This window comes from Bradysia coprophila, unplaced genomic scaffold, assembly GCF_014529535.1.
Source record: "Bradysia coprophila strain Holo2 unplaced genomic scaffold, BU_Bcop_v1 contig_137, whole genome shotgun sequence".
NCBI lineage: Eukaryota > Metazoa > Arthropoda > Insecta > Diptera > Sciaridae > Bradysia > Bradysia coprophila.
Genome location: NW_023503408.1, coordinates 1 through 20,602, shown reverse-complemented (window position 1 = coordinate 20,602; position 20,602 = coordinate 1). Strand labels below are relative to the sequence as shown.

Sequence of the window (20,602 nt, the reverse complement as noted above, 5' to 3'; positions counted from 1 at the left end):
TGGCAGCAAAATTCTTAGTCGAATATCAACCCTGCGTCAATTAACTCCACTAGAACTAAAAAGTTACAAATAGATTTTGCAAGAAACGACTAGCCCTTCATTCAAATCCATCTTTTATTAGAAAGGAATTATAGATTATAAGCTTTTGGGTACATTTCACGACTCCAATTCTATTACCCTTCGCTGTGATCATCACTTATACCACTTTCGCCATCGCTATCAGAGTCTACTTGAGCTCCACCGCTCCACACAATGTTCCGAATATGCGAACCAACATTGGTGTACAGGTGACGAAAATCTTTCAGGTCCTCTTTCAGTAAATCCCAACATTCATAGATAGCGGCCTCATCTTCATTATCCACATCCTTAAAATAGGGACAGACATTGTTTAGAGGACAAACGTCCTCCATTATGCGTGGCCAGAAAAATACTGATAAGTTGTTAACAGTAGAAAACAGCTAAGAATTTATAGAGATAGTTATTAGTCGAGAACGTTGATTTGTGTTAAAAATTCCAATGTTTCACTGAAACTGTTTGGAATCACATCGTTCTAATGTTCGGAATTTATCTCCTTCATCGAAAATTTCGATGTCAAAATTACATTATAAGCAAATTTTGAAACGTCGACTTCGCGAACACTCGTGATGATAGCTTATGATGATAAGAATTTAAAAAATTTGCGTGTCACTGCCGGTGACTAATTACTCACTGCCGGTAACTAATAAATACTTCGAAGTTGAACATTTTTCGGACGTTGAAAAGTTTAGAAGAGTATTGAACTGAATGGGAACCAGGAGTATTAGTTCCTATTGACGCCTATACTTCGCTTAAGGATAATTTAGATGAAGTATTGAAAATGGTAAATTTTTACATTTTTCATTTCTGTTAGCAAAGTTGACAAATGAGAAGTAGCTACGGCCGAGTTAACATCGTTTTAATTTTTCGGTTTTATGCTTTTGTAAATAAAAGTGAGTGATTGGTGGATTAGAAATTAACTACAACATGGCACGAATACATCGATACTAAATAAATCATGAAAAATGGATTTGTGTAGTGGCGGCAATTGGTGCAATAATTTTGCAAACAACTTTCAAAGCAGAGACACTTTTAACGAATTTCAGTACGCGGCACAAACAAATTGTCTAACTTACTGGCCCAAAAACGTGTATCGAATTTCAGTTGTTTGTGAAATAAGCTAATTAAGGAAATAAAATGAAAATTACACCTCAACCAAGTATTCCCAGTGGCGCTTCTTCATAGAGACCAATTGGACCATGGTCCAGGGCGCTGGGAAAATGGGGCGCTGGAAAATGCGAACAGAAATTTCATACTACATACTTTGCATGAAAATACATGGAATGTTGCGTCAAAAAAAAAGTCCGCTGCGCGGCCTTCCTATCATAACACTCTGATATCTTTCGAATACGGAAATATGAGGAATATGAGGAAATTACGCATACGCAGACCGCTCATGTCTTTATCGTCATCCGGTCGTAAACAAGTTCTAAGTTCTAACAAGAACTAAGCGAACGCAAAAAAAAACTTGAAAAATTGATTTCTATCAATTGCTACTCCTTCAATTTCTGGTATTTCCTTGAATTCTTATTAATTACCGGATACTTCGGCAGCTACAACACTGCAATAATTTCGACGGTTTTCGTTCGTTTTCTTTAAATTTGGAGGAAATCTTAGAAAATTATCGGAATGAAGAAAAGGAAAGAAAAATTTTAGAAAACTGTTTCTAAAAAGCAGACAATGAATGGAATAGTAACAGAAAAATATCGTGGAATTCTTAGAAATTATTAGGAATTATAGGAAATAATAGGAGTGCAAATCCGCCAAAACGGAATGTGGTTTTCCCCTCGTCTCTGGTTCCATTTACAGTCGGAGAAACATAGATTTCGGGATTTTAAGAGGCATCATCGTCTTCATCGTTTTTCTGTATTCTCTCATTTCGCATGTTATTTCAAATGGCAATTGAGAGAATTACAGAAACGATGGTATCTCTAAAAATCCCGAAATCTATATTTCTCCGACTGTAACCGATTTTTTTTATTATCGAGCTTAACCGCAGAATGATGTGAATGGATTAAGGGACAGGCAGTTCTAACAGCTGTGCTTCAACGAATAAGCGAAACAAAGACGAAAATCGAGGATTTGGAAAAGCAGAAATCTCTTTATAATTATATAAAGAAATAAGTTTTTGAATTGGAATTCCTGCTTTTTTCATGTATCTCAAAAAAATGTCCTACATGTCCTGCTGCAGGACACGAAACATACATTTGGACACTGGATTTTAATTTACTTTTGATTGTACTTTCCACCAGAATCCCTTTTCAAAAATGTAGACCAATGACGACCGCAATAACGACCACGAGTTTGTTAGCTTTCAACAGGGTCGTACATTTTTTACATCAGATTCTGATGAAAAGATATTAACAAAAATGAAGTACATACGTGACACACAATTGGCGGCAATTTTAGCTAAGCATTGATGCCTCCTAAAGAAAGAAAAAAAATGTCGGGGTATTTGTTCAATCCTGGAAGGCTGAATCATATATGACAAGGGTAGTGTTTGCTAAAGACTTGCTTGAAGTCGAAGACGCATGTCTCAATTTTTTACTCTAATCTTTCAAATAAATTTTGACCTATAAATATATTTACAAAATAAAAACAATCAAAAACGAGGCGCTAGATTGTAGTGGTCCAGGGCGCTCAGTATGCCAGAAGCGCCTCTGAGTATTCCATTATATTTGATATTATGAATACTGTGATCGTTTCCATCGACAAGCGAAAATGAGTAAAAGGAATGAACGAGATGAGAATTTCAAGTGGCAAACAGTTTGAACAGAATTGCTTTTTTACGCAGCAAAAACTTTACTGAAGAAAGCGGTTAGTTCAAGAGTTGCTTTCAAAAAACCTGGAACTGACAACCTACTTTGTCTAGTGGAGACCTTCTTTTTAATCCGATGCTTGGAAATGTGGAAGACAATAATTTCGAACTAGAAAGTTTAGTACAAAAAACCTAATGAGGCAAACAGCACTCACATTTATTCTAATGTTTTCATCAACATGTATCCATTCGGTAAAAAGTGATATTGCCACAATCCAGTTTGCATGGAATTATACATGTTTTCTATTACAAATATATCGCGCAAATGGACCATCCCGATGATCGTCAGCGTTTCAAGGTTTGATAAAAACGGGACACTCTTGATATAGCTGCACCAATTCCGATAATCAAGTTTCAAGTGTTTTAAATTTTTGAAGCGTTTATCCAATCCTTTTATCCAACGCTCCAGCTGCCGTTCACCGCCCTTACCTGGATTCGCTTCCAGAAGATGAATAATCTCCAGCTCTTCCAAGTACGCATGCAAATGTTTCTGGACAAAATCGATTGTCATTCTGATGTCACGTCGATTGAATTCGATTCTAAGTCTTTTCACCAAGTGTCCGAATGCACGACACGTTACGATTTCCTTATGAATGTTTTCTTTGGAGACTTTGACCGAATTTTCATGGTTCCGCAAGAACACGCTTTCTCCGACCGATTTTATTCGGTTATTTCGGATGCTGCACATTGCAGTGAGATCGTCGCGGCCCAGGTACGTATAAATTTCTCTCAAACAGTCGTCATTAAGTTGGAGGATTGACGACTTCCTTTTGAAGAATTTCTTAAAACGAGAGACGCACTTTGAGAAAAATGTCTTCTTCTTTTTGAATAATTTTTTTATCCGTTTGAAGCAATTCATTTTCACGAGAAAATTTTTTATTTTATGACTTTGCTTCGAGACAAAATGAATCACAAGACGGTATACTTTGATGTTGATAAATTGGATTACAAAATAACAAAGTTTTCTTGGGTTATTTTTCTGTGTAGCTGAAAAAAAGTGTCCTAATTTGTCCTTTATGTCCGTTTGAATTTGCCCGGGTCCAGTCTAAGGAATCTAAGGAGTCTTAGAAGTCTGAAAATCCCCTAGGGTAATCTTGGGATAACTTTGTATCTACCGGGCAATCCTTATGAAAGTGTACGAGGGATTCTTTTAAAAAGCAGAAGGTTAAAATCGATCGTATTTTTTCAACGACCATCTTATGTACGCATCTTTTATCTTTTATCTATCTTCTGTAGCCAGTGCTGCATGTCCAAATGTCGAAAAAAAGCGTTCGTTAGTGCTAGCACAAACATGCCCAAAGTTGACATGAATTTGGAACATTTTTTACCAACATTTACATATCATTTTTTCTTATAGATATGATCAAATTTGATCTAACCGCTCTTTGCCCATAAACTGCAAGGCCTTAGCTTTATAATGACACCCTAGTCATCCGGGTCGGTCACATGCAGCAGCAGAAAATCTTGCCTAAAAAGTACCTTTTTTCGACACTTGGACATAAAGATTCGAAGTGACTATTTGCACTTAAGTGCAATTAGTCTTCTTCGACACTATTTGCACTTAAGTGCAATTAGTGTTTCAATACACTATTTGCACTTAAGTGCAAATAGTGTCGAAGAAGACTAATTGCACTTAAATTCATCGTTTTTTCATCACTTTTGATCCAATCCATAACAAAAAGAGAAGTCATTAGAAATCAAGTAAATTTATTCATTATTTTGACTCACTGCATGTACAGCAAAAATAATCATCATTCTTATCCTGTGTTCCTGTTATACACTTTGCGTGATACCAGTCTAAACAACCGTGGCACATAATTTGTAGACCGTTCAATAATTTTCTGCACTTCGCGCATGTGTGTTGTGTACGTTTCAATTTGTCCACCTCATCAACGATGTATCTGTACGTTTTCATGTCAAAAAACTTCTTCGTAGCGGTAATGTCCAAATTTTTGTCTCTCAGTCGGTTGAATATTATCGGATCCTGAATGATGTCCGAATAATTTACTTTTTTCTTACCAATTTTTTCCAACGGCCAATTCGTAAGCCATTGCACAATGATTGGTCCACGTTCTGCAAGTTTTAGGTCAAAGAACTTTGTCTTTTTCTTTTCAATTTTCTTCTGAACAATTTTCTTCGGTAGTCCAATAGCCGTTTTACCTGTACCTTTAGGACGCCCAGGTGGAACATTTTTCGGTGGAAGAACGATGCGTTTCATATCGTTCGAAGCTGGAATAATTGGTTGAGATGAAAAAACGTTAGAACCAGCCGTTGATGTCTGTGAAAATGTTGACGGTTGAGTGGACACTTTTATCGATGACCCTGCTCCCGTTGTTGTGCTATACAATCCGAATGTTCGTGACGATGGCTCAGTTACAGAAGTGCCATACGGTCCGAATGGAATCAATTCACGTGGCAGAAATGATACTCCTGTTCGTGACGATTGCTCCTTTCCCAATGTACCACACGGATTCAATGGAACCGATTGACGGAACAGAATTGATTGTGAAGTGTCTTGCTGATGCAAAGACATCGTTTCAGTCGCTGGTTGTGACGATGACATCACTCCGGATGAAGTATTCGGTCGAAATGAAGTAGGTTCAACGGACGAAAGTGAATGTCCATCATTGGCTTGGTGTGTAGACGTCGATTCAGTTGCTGTTCGTGACGATGGCTCAGTTACAGATGTGCCATACGGTCCGAATGGAATCAATTCACGTGGCAGAAATGATACTCCTGTTCGTGACGATTGCTCCTTTCCCAATGTACCACGCAGATTCAATGGAACCGATTGACGGAACAGAATTGATTGTGAAGTGTCTTGCTGATGCAAAGACATCGTTTCAGTCGCTGGTTGTGACGATGACATCACTCCGGATGAAGTATTCGGTCGAAATGAAGTAGGTTCAACGGACGAAAGTGAATGTCCATCATTGGCTTGGTGTGTAGAGGTCGATTCAGTTGCTGTTCGTGACGATGATTCTGTTTCTCTTGTTGCATTCGAACGTGAAATTACTTCATTGTTTCCATTCGCCGAGAAGATTTCATTTCGTATGTCGTTTATTTTGCTCCAGTAAAACTCGAACTGGCTGTTGGACATACTTGAGACGAAATTGTTGATGTCTTTGGTGATTTTGGCAGTTTTCTTATACTTTTCAATTTCCTCAGGCACCCTTATCGTTGAAAATGAAATGGGCTGCGACATTTGGAACATTATTTAAAGCTGGATGCGATCCATAATAATATGCCTTCGTCCATCTCTTAGCGATAAGATGGGGAAGGAATTGCTCCTCCTCATTCAATTTTAAGAACTGAAATATGTGACGACAGGGAATGGGACATTGAACTTTTGACATTTTTTGTATTTAGATTAAGAATGTTATTGTAAACAAAAAATTGTTCTAAACTATTGCCGAAATTTCAAGTTTTTTACTTTTAATTTATATTTCAATTACGACTACGACCCAAATTCAACCCAAAAGCATACCTTTTTCGTGAGAGAATTAAGAAAAAATGACATGAGAAGAAAAGAGAGGCATATAGAGACGTATAGTCTTTTTTATGTTTGACTGATCTTTGAAAATCAGAAAACAATTAATTAAAAATATAAATGTTTATAATTTTACGATAGTGTAGAATAATTTTTTGCTTAGAATAATGTTGTCTATCGAAATTATTGAAACTTCAGTCCCCCATTTCCATTGCAACAAAAAACATACAGCTGCAACCATGACCATTCACTCTATGACCCGTTTCGCTTGTCTTTTTCGTAATTCCACTTTCTTCTGTCAGTGTAGCAAACTCAATTTTAACTGCCAATTCGTACTGCTCTTGCAATTTTCGAAATATGAATGGTGTTAGCAGCTGGTTGTATCTATAAGAAAGTTCACAAAAAAGTCATCAAACCGTTGTCTCGGCACGCGCATTGTACTACCCAATTAGCAAAATGCAACAAAGGTTGCCAGGAGAAATACGGTTCTTAAATAGTTGTGCTATCACGCCTCATCAGTTGTGAAAATATTGATCGACAATTGCATTGACAATAGTAGAAAATACAGTTGGTTCTGGTTGAAGAAGAAGTAATACTACAGTTGAATCACAGTATTGCGACCGTTAAATTAATAGTGGTGCGATCGGGAGGACAACAGTAGTACGACCGTTAAAGCAGCAGTAAAACTACACTTAAACAACAGCAGAAATCATTTCGTATTAACGGTAGCGCTACTGTTAATGATCTATAGAACAAGAGTATTAGATCAGTTGAAGAATTGGTAAAGATACTGTTTCAATATCATAAATGTTACAATAAAAACAACAGTTATACAACTAGAGAATCAACAGTAGTGTTACTTTTGAAACAACATTAAGCATTTCGATAAAGCAACAGTAATAACGCTAGTTCAACTGTAATCAAAGGTAGATGTATCAACCAATAATAATTCTCTATCTCCACCATACATGTACAATCTTCCTGTAAAAAGGCTTCGGCGTAGGCTGCAAACTTTCTAATTTTCAAAATAACGAATTTCCAAGCAAGAATACCGATTAACGAGTTATTGTCTTCACAGTCTTCTTTATGTAAAACTCAAATATATTTTATAGGAACACTCATTTATTGTGTATAATGAAAAAGGGGGAAGAAAACGGATTCATCGACGACAGAAACGGCTATACGGTATAATTTGCAAAACATATCGTTTGATTGTAAAGCTGCGCAAGTCCGCGTTAAATTGGGATTGGCAACATAAATATCTAAGTCACCAGATGCAAAAGGCAACTCGAAAAAGTCTTTGTGGTTTTGCTTCGGCATAATTTCTCCATGAATTTTAAGATTTCCTTCTTCAGTGATTTGTGTGATTTTAAAAATTTGTTTCGACTTTGTTAAGATCCACCGATTTTTTTCAGAGGAATCTACAGTCCATAAACTTTAAAAATATTTGATTTCAGTATATTTAGCTAATCCTTCTGTCACATCTTTTGACAGCTTTTTACGTTTTAGTACGTTTTCTCTCCCAGCAGCAAAAACCCTATCCCAGTACAAAAAGTATATCGAATGCCGCAAATGCATTTAAAAACGAACATTCGTTGAAATACTTTTTTATCACACCAAATCTTTATCATTTTATACAAATATGTTCATCTTTATAATAACACAACATCGGTGATTTGCATGCAATTTAAACAAAACCAAATCAATTGTTCATGTGTTACATTTACATTATGGAAGAGGAATGTCTTATTCTTTATCCAAATTTGTGCACAGCTAACTGTGTTTTTCTTTCTTTGTTTAACAAGTGTAACTTTCTGCAATAAGTCACTAAATAAACATTTCGATAAACTACAAAATAATTCAAAAATATTGTATTGTGGCTTGCCTACGTCTACGATATGCAAATTTATTAAATTTTTGTGGACGAAAGAGCGACGCAATCTCAATAAACTAAACAGACATCTGAAACAAATTATGATCGGATCTACTACCCTCTCGTTTTCATACGTTTTGTTCATTATTTCATTATTGTTTCTTGACATTAGAGATTTTTTTTTTTTCATTGTGCAAAAGTCAACCGACAAGAGGACAGCGAATTATAAAACTTGTTCTTCAATTTGTAAATTTTAATTTAATTTTTGTGCTTTATTGTGACTTTGATATCAATTTCTATCAGTATTTTCGAAATTAGTTCAGCTAAATGCAAAGGAGTTGCGTGTTCAAATGTTGGATTTGTTGTATTAAATCAGTAAAAATGTTTTCTGTTTTGATCGTCTACAATCATTGTTTGGAATATTCTGTTTCGAATAGTTAACAATATTATTAACCAAGATGGCTCAGTATGTTTCTCAATTCGTCGGTCCGAAAATCAATAAATTGAAACAACTTTAAACATTTTGTGACCTTAACGCCATAATATCAGCTGTGGCTCAAAATATAAATACAAAAATCAAATTAGAATTTCTTACGTGTAGTCGAATTGACTTCAGACATAATTTTGTCATTTCGCTTGCACGTAAGGTGCGAGTTTTTTTAAAAGGAATTTTAACGTGATCTTATGTGTTTAAAGATTGAATTAATAGCTGATGTGTTATGTGACAATAAAGTCACGAAGCGTCGGAAAATGTTTCAATTTTGGATATTTTTGATCGACAAATCGGAGACATGAAACCTCTAAAATGTGCAATAACTATTCGGTATAAGTATTACCGCTGTGCATTTTATATGTGATTATGATGGCCAATAATATTGATGATGTCTCTAATATCTGCAAGTTCGAACAAAACGCCTTTACGTTGCAGTTTGTAAATGGATGAATTCCCTAAGATGAAACAACACGCCTTTTACGTTTCTCTTCGTAAATGGAATTGTACAAACGCCTTTATGTTACATTTCGTATAAGGATGAATTCCCAAGGATTGTACAAAAATACTTTACAGTAAAGGCTTTACGTTACATTTCGTAAAAGGATAAATTACTAATTCATAAGATTAACAATAAACAGATTATCATTAAGAAAAAAAAATTAACAAAATGTTTGTTAAATCCTAGCGATTTTTTGATTTTGATTTTTTGGTGAGATTTGGTGACATCACAAAAATTCGCATCACAAAGATCCGCACTGACTTAAAACACCTCTTTGTCTTATTTTGTCATAAATTGTTCACTCCTTTTATTTGATTGCAAAGAAATTTTCAGAACAAACAGAAAGATGCTTTAAAGAGGAGGTATTTCTTGTCTACCTCTTGAATAAAATTTAAACTCATGTGAATACGGCCGCAAAGCTCACAGTAGTTGAAATTTTCTAGATTAAAAGACTTTTTTTAGCAAATAAATCTACTGAATTGACCCGATTTGCTCATCAATGAGGGATGCAACTAGTGTGTTTACGGCCCTCGCTTCGCTCTGGCCGCAAAGTTCACACTCGTTGATTTTTTTTCTAGCATAGACAGCAAGAAATCACTCATAGAAGTCTTTTCAGAACAAATCATAGATTATTGATCCATCATTTTCCATTAACGTTAACTTCGTTAGTAATTTCAGTTCTGTCGAAATTACTCCGTATGATAAGGAGACAGAGCCATCACAAATTTCATTCTTAGTCGAATAATTTTTTTTGTTGAGGATTATTCAAGCTATCGTGCTATCAAGCGACCGACGAGACGAAAATTCTTTTGGGAATATCTCTAAGACCTGCTCTAAGGTGACTCGTCCGTTATTGGCCATCTTCAAACTTAACCTCAGGAATTTAATTCCTCTCGATTAAAAAAAAGTTTTGGAAATCTGTTGAGAAATACTCAAGTTATCAAACGTTGACCCAAAAATTCTTTTGGGAATATCTCAGAGATCTCCGGTCTATTATAGCCCATCTTTGAACTTAACGTGAGGAATTGAATTCCCCGTCGATTAAAAAGAAGTTTTTGGAAATCCGTTTAGGATTATTCAAGTTATCGTGGAATCAAGCGACGAGCCAAAAATTCTATTAAGAATATCTTTAAGATCACCGGTCCGTTATAGCCCATCTTCAAACTTGACCTGAGGAATTGAATTCCTCTTCGATAAAAAAAAGTTTTTGGAAATCCACTAAGAATTACTCGAGTTATCTTGTTATCAAGAGACAAGACAAAAATTCTTTTGAGAATATCTCCAAGCTCCCCAGTCTGTTATAGCCTATCTTCGAACTTAACCTAAAGAATTTAATTCCTCGTCAAATAAAAAAAATAATTTGGAACTCAGTTGAAGATTGCTCAAGTTATCGTGTTATCAAGCAATGAGACAAAAATTTATTTTGGAATATCTTTAAGATCATCGGTACACCATAGCCCATCTTCGAACTTAACCTCAGGAATTTAATTCCCCGTCGAATAAAAAAAAAATTGGAAATCCATTGAGAATTACTCGAGTTATCGTGTTATCAAAGAATGAACAAAGTGTGACAAACATTTTCTGTATTTAAGATTTTTGGTCATACATTCATGTATTTTCAATCATAGTGAACATTTTGTGACAAACATTTTAGAGTGTTTATCATCCGTAAGACCCATGACTTTCAGTCAAGGGAATAAATGCCAATATATATTTCGTCTTTAGTTCAAACATTTAAAAAAAAAGTCAAAAATGTAAAAACAACTGATTTTGTCATGCAAAAATATAGATAAAAATTGACAAAATTGCCGACCACTAAAATATGTCGTCGATTTATATGCATTTTTTATGCATAGGTAAAAAAGACAGAAACACGCAACGCAATATTTTGTCTCACATCAAAGTTCGACTTCCTTGTAAGACAAATATTACGTTGCATGTTCCTGTCTTCTTTACCTATGCATAAAAAATGCATATAAATCGACGACATATTTTTGTGGTCGGCAATTTTGTCAATTTTTATCTATATTTTTGCATGACAAAATCAGTTGTTTTTACATTTTTGACTTTTTTTTAAATGTTTGAACTAAAGACGAAATATATTGGCGCAATTATTTAAAAGAAAAATTGTCTTTTTTGAGCTAATCCGCCTACAAAATTCATTAAATGTTAAAATTATATCGATAAGATCCATTTTGAAAGTGTTGCATTGAATGCAAATAGAATTGAATACAGACGATTCATGGATTACTTCGGGGGAAGAAACAATTTTGGGATCTCGTAAACAAAATTAAAATTGACAAAATTGCCGACCATGAAAATATGTCGTCGATTTATATGCATTTTTTATGCATAGGTAAAAAAGACAGAAACACGCAACGCAATATTTTGTCTCACATCAAAGTTCGACTTGCTTGTAAGACAAATATTGCGTTGCGTGTTTCTGTCTTTTTTACCTATGCATAAAAAATGCATATAAATCAACGACATATTTTCGTGGTCGGCAATTTTGTCAATTTTTATCTATATTTTTGCATGACAAAATCAGTTGTTTTTACATTTTTGACTTTTTTTTTTAAATGTTTGAACTAAAGACGAAATATATTGGCGCAATTATTTAAAAGAAAAATTGTCTTTTTTGAGCTAATCCGCCTACAAAATTCATTAAATGTTAAAATTATATCGATAAGATCCATTTTGAAAGTGTTGCATTGAATGCAAATAGAATTGAATACAGACGATTCATGGATTACTTCGGGGGAAGAAACAATTTTGGGATCTCGTAAACAAAATTAAAATTGACAAAATTGCCGACCATGAAAATATGTCGTCGATTTACATGCATTTTTTATGCATAGGTAAAAAAAAACAGAAACACGCAACGCAATATTTTGTCTCACATCAAAGTTCGACTTGCTTGTACAGTGAGTAATTCTCTAAAATGTTTGATTTCAGTATATTTAGCTAATCCTTCTGTCACATCTTTTGACAGCTTTTTACGTTTTAGTACGTTTTCTCTCCCAGTAGCAAAAACCCAATCCCAGCAAAAAAAGAAACTATATCGAATGCCGCAAATGCATTTAAAAACGAACATTCGGTGAAATACTTTTTTATCACACCAAATGTTTATCATTTTATACAAATATGTTTATCTTTATAATAAATCAACATCAGTGATGTGCATGTAATTTAAACAAAGCAAAATCAATTGTTTATGTGTTACATTTACATTATGGAAGAGAAATGTCCCATTCTTTTTCCAAATTTGTGTACTCAAGCGAAAGAAATTGTCAATTATTTGCGTTAAATGAATTTTACTAAACAATTCGACGTTATTATCATCTTATTGACATTGAAACTATATAAAAAATAGTAGCTTCCAATCTAGGTACTTTTACTCATCGTGATACGAGATAACAAATTATTTTCCGTGTATTGTACATACCAACTTTCCTGTAAGACAAATCTTACGGTGTTTGTACTTGTCTTCTTTTGCTATGCATAAAAAATGCATATAGATCGTCGACATATTTTGTGATCGGCAACTTTGTCAGTTTTTCCTTTTACATTTTCTAGTTTTTTTTAATGTTAAAATTACAACCATAAGATACATTTTGAAATGTTGCATTGAATGCAAATAGAATTACTTCGAATTACATGGATTACTTCGGAGGGACATTTTTGAGATCTCGTAAACAAAATAAAAGTTGACAAATTAATTTGTCGTCGATTTTATGCATTTTTTATGCGTGGCAAAAGAAGACAGTAACATACAACGTAATATTTGTGTTACATAAAAGTTGGTCGCACAACTATAAACACCAAAATCGTTTTGTGAGCATTCTAGACAATTAAAATTTGGATTGAAATGAAAAATATTTTTTTTATAGTTTCAATGTCAATAAAATGAAATAACGTCGAATTGTTTAGTAAAATTCATTTAGCGCAAATAGACGACCATTTCTTTCGTTTCAGCACACATGTCGTCGATTTGTGTGCATTTTTTGTGCATATAAAAAAAGACAAGTAAATTGAATACCGCAAATACATTTAAAAAGGAACATTCGGTGAAATACTTTTTAGCAATTCAATTGTTTATTTGAATCATTTTATTAATTGAATACACAGAGAAAAATTCGGATTTAATGTTTAATCTACGGAAAGATTACGAATATTTTAAATATTTCGAAAGATTTCGTTTCAATCTTTTTTCAAAGATTACAAAAATTAAATCTTTCGATAGATTGAGTTTCGGTTTAAAATGTCTAAAATTGATAGTAGCAATTAGAAGTGAAGATTTTGCCACGAAAATGTTTTGTTTTTGTTAAAAGTTCATTGTCCTGGTATCTAGAGTTTATGATTAGAAGCTACTGCCATGTGTAATTTTTAGTCATCTGTTAGCGATGCAAAAGTAAAAACCACAGCATCCAAATGTTTCAGATTTTTTTTTTTTTGCTTTTCTTAAAGGATATTGATTTTCGAGTAAAGAAAATCGGTGAAAAAGTAAATAATTCTTCCATGCAAACTGGTCTGTTATACTTCTTAATCAATGGTACAATTAAATATGGGTGAAAAATATCGTTATTATAATATTTTCCATACGCTTATGGTACTTTTCAATAGTTTTGCCAGGCTCAACTTCCTTATCGTTGCTCATACAGATTTATGAAGTATGATAATAGTTTATTAAATAATTGGTAAAATGAAAAAAAATGTTGCCTTCGATTAGGATTTGAACTCGTCTACTATGATGGTTACCTCAGTTGGTACAAATTTTTCGTTCAGAAGATTAATTTTTTAATCTTTGAAAGAGTAAAATCTCCGTAACAACGGTGCGAAAATAAATCTTGCTAAGATTACGAACCCAATAGCTCAGTGGTAAAGTACAGGACTGGAGATACGGAGGTACCGAGGTGAACGAGTTCAAATCCTGATCAAATTAAGTAAAAAATTTAATTTCAACTAAACAAATATTTCCAATTTCAGAATAAATAAAACAATTAAATCTGACTCAATATTTCAAATAAATGTTGGAAAAAAATTTTTAATTTCAAAATAATAAAATTGAAATCCCTTTGAAGATTTCGATCTAATCCATCGACAGATTATTTTCGAAAGATTAAATGCAAGTAATCTTTCGAAGATTTGCAGGCAAAAATGCTAATTAATCGATAGTTAAAATTCAGTTTAGGGCAAAAAGTCTGTTTAAGAAATATTTAGAATGAATGAAACTAATATTTAGTCAAATTAAAGCAAAATCGTCCAATATAATTTCTGTAGGGATAAGCTCGCGGAAGCTTATTTTATATTTTCCATTACGTATAAGGAAAATTAAGTTCGCCCGAATGTAAGAGGAAAATGACTAAACTGAAATTGGTCTCCGCGGAGGCTTATTTTTACAAGGTTCTCGATGAACTTGTTCAGCACTCTGAAAACTTGCAGGGCAATCTTTATTTCATGGTTTTTTGGGCTTCGAAGGCACCGTGAACATTGTTTGAAAAAACTCAAAGTATTTTAATGACAATTGATATGTTTTGCTCCACATGTTTTTTGTTCATAGTTCTCAAACCACTGGACCGACGTCGTTCAGACTTCAGTACTCTCACTTCCGATCGGGTGAAATGTACAAAAATTCAGTAAACAATTTTATTTTCTTGAGCCAAGTGTACTTGCACTCAAGCCAAGATAAGTGACTCTCTTATTTTTCTATGCACAATATTAATGCGAAGCGACGACAGCTGCTAAATTGTTTAGTCAAAATTCAGCAAATTTTACTATTTTGAGAAAAAAGCGTCAATCGAAAATTATATTGCAGTTTTGTACTACAAAACATTTAGAGATTACCCGGATGATCCACAAAGTCTACTTTTCTCACTTGCTTGCACATATCAAGATTGTCTGCCTGTCTTTTTTTCTATGCACAAATTGTGCATGCAAAGCGGCGACAATTGTCGTTTTTGTTGATTTGTTCTTTATTTCATGCGGCATGCGGGGTGAATTTTTATGCGTACATTTCAGAGACTTTCGGATTTGTAGACAAAATGCTCGTTAAATCGAGAGTTAACATTCACTTTAGGGCAAAAATTCTGTTTAGGGAACTTATTTTTAGTCGAATTATCTACGAGTAATTATACCTAGAGGGAGGCAGCCATCACAGCCCACAAACCTTTTTATATTTTTTGAGAAGGAATTTGTAGTTTGGAAACATTTAAAAATTCCCATTTGATATAATAGTTATTTGTTAACCAAGGAAAAAAAAATGGAAATTTCATTTCGACTGTGTTTTCTTTGTGGCCAGAGCGTAGCGAATTTTTCACCCGAGAAAATGAAATTTCCTACTTTTTCCCCGAGGTCGACACATAATTTTTCACAAGGCATCCGGAGGTTCATCGGAGGTGAGAAAATGACTATTGTCTCTCCCATCGAAATCAAATGGTATTATATCTGAAGTTATCTCGTACGCGTACATTTTCTTTTTGATTTCACAAGTTGCCGATCACAAAAATATGCCGTCGATTCATATGCATTTTTTATGGCATAGAAAAATAAGACATAACAGGAACAAGCATTTGTCTTACAAGAAAGTTGGTAGCATAACAATAAACACCAAATGGTTTTGTGAGCTGGGCTGTTTATAGACGGTACATTCCCTGCGAGAAAATTGTTTAGTTAAAATTCAGTGAGTTTTACTATTTTCTGAAAAAAGCGTCCTTCGAGAATTGAATTGTAGTTATGTAGTACGAAACATTGTAATTTTAGAGATTACCCGGATGATCCACAAGTCTACCTTTCTCACTTGCTTGCAGCACATATCAAGATTGCCTGTCTTTTTTTCTATGCACAAATTATGCATACAAAGCGACGACGATTATTGTCGTCTTTGTTGATTTGTTCTATGCGGCATGCGGGTGAATTTTTATGCGTACATTTCAGAGACTTTTCGGATTTGTAGACAAAAATGCTCGTTAAATCGAGAGTTAACATTCAGTTTAGGGCAAAAATTGTGTTTAGGGAACAGAATGAAACTTTTTTTAGTCAAATTGTAGAAAAAATCGTCCCCTGTAGGAATGAGCTAACGGAAGTTAGATTTATATTTTCCATTATGTATAAGGAGAATTAAGTTGGCTCGAAGACAAATAATGTATTTCATGTTTTGTAAAAGGAAAATGACAAACAGAAATTGGCTTTCGCCGGGGCTAATTCTTACAAGGTTCTCGAGGAACATTTTCTGTAACATTTTCTGTTGAACGGAACCTGCCTGTACTAGCAATGTAGTTCAGTGAGAAAAGTCGAATTCATCCCGTGTACAAATCTCTGAATTTTCCAGAGATTGTTTGAGAAGAAATTCGTAAAAACAGTCGTAACTTTTTAAATTCCCCCAGTTGGTATAATAGTTATTTCAGAAATTTTTGTTTGAAAATGAAATTACTTATCTTTGATTCCAACTTATTTATTTGTGGGAATTCAATCCCGTATGATTGCTAACAAATATCATCGCCCGTAGGCATATACGATGACAAAGAGTTTTACTTATAATAATTCCTAACCGGTGGCGCTATTAACGTTATTGACCCGGAGAATGGCCTGAACCCCTCAGTGAGGAAAGAAAGCCAAGATATTATACAAAATTGAATTGTTTCCCACGATTGTTTCGTTTGCTCAGCTGTTGATATCGCATACAGGTCATTGAACTAAGCCAATTGATCAGCTGTGAGTGGTGATTGACATTCGTATCATAATCATAACAAAGGACATCGTTGACCAGTTTCCACTCGAACACTTGTTTTGACGCCGCGTTCTCTTTGATTCAACTAAAATTGTGCTCGATAAATTGTCCTAAACGGATTGAAATTTAAAGGACCTTGTGGATAAACCATAACCAGATCGACCAGAAAAATGAAATTCTCAGCGAGAACCCATTTGAAGTGATGAGTTTGGTTTTTGCTTGACTAGTGTGTGACGAATATTATTTCATAAATGGAGCACTAGTTGATGGGAACGAAACGTGCTTAAGATGAATCGTTTGGTGATAAAGGAAGGAAGCCGTTCGGTGGAGTAAACCAACGGCCAAGTCCTGTAATTCGACACCAATACTGCAACGTTGGATGATTCAGTTGTTTATTAAAGCGATGAACCAACACAAAAATTTAACTGAAACTCGATCAAAGCTAAGTGTTTGTTGATATTTTATCTACATTTGTCAACTTCCCTTTTACTTAATCCTAGGTTTGCAAGTGGGCCAAGTTAGGGACTAATAGCGACCCCAAACATGGGTACTGGAACAACCATGTTCGTGGGTTGTTTCAAACGATTCGGTCATCAAACTGTATCGGATGACCATGATATGGATGTGACTCGAAAATTTGTATGACTTCATGAAACGCTCCGGAATTTTTGTGATGATACGGTCAGTGAGTTTGTTTTTCTTTTGTTGTTGAATGGCTGACTGGATTGTATTTATTGGTTTTTGTTGATCCGATATGACCTAATTGTCCTTATAACGTAGCTATTGTTGTCGATATAATTATTGTTGCCGGATGGAGTTTAATCCAATAATTTGGTGTTGGTCTTCCCGACCCCAAGTACGTTCATCAGCTCTACAACCGAATTTCTTTTGATTGGCCACCAACTCATCAAGGATTTGTTGAACAATTTTCCAATAATTTCCAAACGGTAAACGCCATTCTATGATTTCGAAAAAAAAATTGTCACGTTCGGACCAAAATTTGAAATACGTTGAATTAAACGCAACGCCTTTAAATGGAAAATCTTCGATTCTGCTTGCTGCTAACGGTTGATTGATTCAAATACGACGTAAGGGTTCGTCGATTGTAGGTGCGGTAGACTTTCGCTAATTGATGCTGCTGCTTGTTGAATTCTGGCGAGTTTGCCAGAACAGTGCCATTACATTTTCTTTTTGTTGTTCGATGACCCTCACTACCTCGCTTATTGAATTGATTGATTGGAACTTTGTGCTTCCAGAAGGTCGAAGTATGAATATGTCAGCACAACGGAAGCATCGAAAATACTGAAAGCTACGTCATACTTTTTCCGATACAGTTTCTTCATGTTTGATTTGAAAACTAAAATCTGTTGACTCCATCATCGTTGTATTAGCATCGTAAATTTGTCCCATAAAGTCGTGACGACCTTGAGTTTTTATCGAGAAGTATCTTTGTAATTTCATCGACCTTCAATTCCTCGTAGAATTCCTCCAAATCTTTGATATTCTGTTCATGTATCTCCAATAATCTTTGCATTTTAATATTTTCTATTCATTTCCAGATATTCAAACACTGAACGTTGATCAATTTGCTCATGATGACGAGGTCAACTCTACGACCGTTTAATTATGAATTTAATAGATTCCAATGTACGGTTGATTTTAATAAAATTGTTGAATTAGTTGCTGACCTTCGTTGTTCCTCTTCACCAAATTAGGAACCCTTGGCCAGATGAACTTACGTTAATGACCGTCGATCCACAGAAAAATGTTATGCTGGCAAAGACTGTTCTCGTACTGTGTATAGTATGTGTGGCGACTTTCTTTTGTTCGTCGCAATTCGTTTACTGATGATGGTTGCACTTTATGTGATTTTATTAAAAAATTAATCTTGTGCGGCCGTTTAATATGCTGTTGCCGATTATTTGATTTTTACAATTATTTGTGGCCGTTAATTTTTCAGTAGCCGTTTCTTTAATTTCTCGGTTTTTTGTCTGTTTGGCCGGAACTTTTCACTGTCGGCGTTTTAACTTTGTTTAGCCGATAGTTTTATGTAATTTTATTTTAAATTGTTTGGTGTAATTGATCGATATTTAATAAATTTTTAAATTCGCAGCCAAATTACAGATGGCCTTCCTTTGTTCTTTAATTCAATTTTTAATAGTGGACTGTATTTTATTTTATTTCACTGGGGAATTAAAAAAATTTGACTATTGTCTCTCGCATCGAAATCAACAAAAGAAATGTATGACAAATCAACAAGCACGACCACTTTTGTATGCATAATTTATGCATAGAAAAAAAGACTTGTGTAAGTAAATAAGAAAAGTATACATCTAATCCGGGTAATCTCTAAAGTTAAAAAATTTTCTCACCAACTAATTTGCTATTGACCAGCACTTTATTTCTATATGCATATTTCATACATATTTATCTTGAAATCGTTAAGTTTTGTCCTATTGAAGGCAATTTTCTTCAGTCCATCTTGCACACGCAAATTTAATGCTTATTATCCCTTTTACGAAATTTTAGTGAAGTAAAACTGTGTGTGAGTTCACCTATTACGCAGTTGAAAATTGCGTTATTTTGCACCGTGTGCCAAATTACCACACGCCATTCAGCTCACTATTTTATAGCAAATCAAAATTTTACGTCTAACGTCTTAATGTCAGTCTTTATTTCTATGCACAAATTATGCATACAAAGCGACGACAGTTGTCGTGTTTGTTGATTTTTGCTATAGGTCAACGCACTTCAAGCAAAAGTGATCATAGTTGACAGCTGCCAAATAGAGTAATATTTTGTATGAAATGGTTTTTTGTACAGTTGTGTGACACACTGTCACGTTTCGGTCCTTTAGAGTACCACGCATGCTTGAAGTGCGTTGTATCGGTACATCTCATAAAAGTGAATTTTTGAACGTAACTTTCACAGAATTTTTGGATCTGTAGGCAAAAACGGTCGTTAATCGAGAGTTAAAATGCAGTTTAGGGAATAAGTCGTAATGAAACTAAGTCAAATCATCACAAAATCCTTCGCTGATAACATTTATGTAAGAATTGGCCCGCGAAGCCTATGTTATGATTTTACTTGAACAAAACATACGCCTCTCTGGAAGACATTGTAAACGTTCTGGTTAAGGTACTGCGAAATTGTGCAACTTTTTTTTATTTTCACATTTGGATCAATTTTCATAAATTATTCTGTGGAAAGAAATTTGTATCCAAAACGACGGCCCATTATAGACTCGTGGCTACATGCAGATTTGCAACAGATTTGTTGTGTAGTCTTCGTTCTTCACTCTAACACCAGCTCGAACACCAGCTTTATGTTGCGCAGAGGCATTTCGTTTTTAGATGCGACAATTAAATGAAGCGGAGACGCTTAATTGAGATCGTGCACAAACGACTCCATATATCCACTTGAATCGACAGAACAAATCAAACATTCTTCAGGTCATCTTTAATGATCGCTAAACGTAGGAAATGCGACTTCCTCTGATCCATCTGTTCAGTTTTTGATAACCACATACAAAGCTCTCTTTTTGTCACCGTCCGATCGAAGTTTCAAGCAGTCGCAGAGCAGATGAAGCGGTGATACAAATTTCCTTAGCAAGCTATCTTCTCTTCGT

The 20,602-nt window shown here is 34.5% G+C and overlaps 1 long non-coding RNA gene across 1 annotated transcript; it reads right to left on the bottom strand.

Moving 5' to 3' along the window:
- Positions 1-1,872: 1,872 nt before the first annotated feature.
- Positions 1,873-10,581, bottom strand: LOC119073137. The gene is made up of 3 exons (XR_005087008.1): positions 10,571-10,581; positions 7,352-7,360; positions 1,873-2,036 (listed from the first exon to the last, which is right to left on the bottom strand). It is a non-coding gene; the product is annotated as an uncharacterized LOC119073137 (long non-coding RNA).
- Between the last annotated feature and the right edge of the window lie 10,021 nt (positions 10,582-20,602).